Source organism: Arachis stenosperma, chromosome 5 (assembly GCF_014773155.1).
Source record: "Arachis stenosperma cultivar V10309 chromosome 5, arast.V10309.gnm1.PFL2, whole genome shotgun sequence".
Lineage (NCBI taxonomy): Eukaryota > Viridiplantae > Streptophyta > Magnoliopsida > Fabales > Fabaceae > Arachis > Arachis stenosperma.
Window position 1 is genome coordinate 100622237 of NC_080381.1, and position 1658 is coordinate 100623894.

General features: G+C 42.3%; 1 non-coding gene across 1 annotated transcript; it reads left to right on the forward strand.

Annotated features, from left to right (window-relative positions):
• Window positions 1-1327: 1327 nt before the first annotated feature.
• Window positions 1328-1435, forward strand: LOC130983537 (small nucleolar RNA R71). The gene has a single exon (XR_009087522.1). It is a non-coding gene; the product is annotated as a small nucleolar RNA R71 (small nucleolar RNA).
• The last annotated feature ends 223 nt before the right edge of the window (window positions 1436-1658 follow it).

Genomic DNA, 1658 nt, shown 5'->3' on the forward strand with positions numbered 1-1658 from the left:
CTTCAACTTTTACCAGAACATCCTCTACAAGTCCATAAGCTTGTTCTCTTGAGTTGTCTGCCATCTCTAGTGAGATTTTTGCAGCTTGCACCTCAAAGATCCCTAGCTTCTCCATTACAGAGAGGGGCATGAGGTTTACACTTGACCCTAAGTCACACAAGGCCTTCTTGAAGGTCATGGTGCCTATGGTACAAGGTATTGAAAACTTCCCAGGATCCTGCCTCTTTTGAGGCAGTTTTTGCCTAGACAAGTCATCCAGTTCTTTGGTGAGCAAAGGGGGTTCATCCTCCCAAGTCTCATTTCCAAATAACTTATCATTTAGCTTCATGATTGCTCCAAGGTATTTAGCAACTTGCTTTTCAGTGACATACTCATCCTCTTCAGAGGAAGAATACTCATCAGAGCTCATGAATGGCAGAAGTAATTCCAATGGAATCTCTATGGTCTCATTTTGAGCCTCAGATTCCCATGGTTCCTCATTGGGGAACTCATTGGAGGCCAGTGGACGTCCAGTGAGGCCTTCCTCAGTGGCCTTCACTGCCTCTTCTTCCTCCCAGAATTCGGCCATGTTAATGGCCTTGCACTCTCCTTTTGGATTTTCTTCAGTATTGCTTGGGAGAGTACTAGGAGGGAGTTCAGTGATTTTCTTGCTCAGCTGACCCACTTGTCCTTCCAAATTTCTGATGGAGGATCTTGTTTCAGTCATGAAACTTTGAGTGGTTTTGATTAGATCAGAGACCATGGTTGCTAAGTCAGAGGTATTCTGCTTAGAACTCTCTGTCTATTGCTGAGAAGATGATGGAAAAGGCTTGCCATTGCTAAACCTATTTCATCCACCATTATTGTTGTTGAAACCTTGTTGAGGTCTCTCTTGATTCTTCCATGAGAAATTTGGGTGATTTCTCCATGAAGAATTATAGGTGTTTCCATAGGGTTCTCCTAGGTAATTCACCTCTTCCATTGAAGGGTTCTCAGGATCATAGGCTTCTTCCTCAGATGAAGCTTCCTTAGTACTGCTTGGTGCATTTTGCATTCCAGACAGACTTTGAGAAATCAAATTGACTTGTTGAGTCAATATCTTGTTCTGAGCCAATATGGCATTCAGAGTATCAATCTCAAGAACTCCTTTCTTCTGATTTGTCCCATTGTTCACAGGATTCCTTTCAGAAGTGTACATGAATTGGTTGTTTGCAACCATTTCAATAAGCTCTTGAGCTTCTGTAGGCGTCTTCTTCAGATGAAGAGATCCTCCAGCAGAGCTATCCAAAGACATCTTGGATAGTTCAGAGAGACCATCATAGAAAATACCTATGATGCTCCATTCAGAAAGCATGTCAGAAGGACACTTTCTGATTAATTGTTTGTATCTTTCCCAAGCTTCATAGAGGGATTCTCCATCCTTCTGTCTGAAGGTTTGGACTTCCACTCTAAGCTTACTCAATTTTTGAGGTGGAAAGAACTTTGCCAAGAAGGCATTGACTAGCTTTTCCCAAGAGTCCAGGCTTTCTTTAGGTTGAGAATCCAACCATGTTTTAGCTCTGTCTCTTACAGCAAAAGGGAATAGCATAAGTCTATAGACCTCAGGGTCTACCCCATTAGTCTTGACAGTGTCACAGATTTGCAAGAACTCAGCTAAAAACTGATGAGGATCTTCCAAT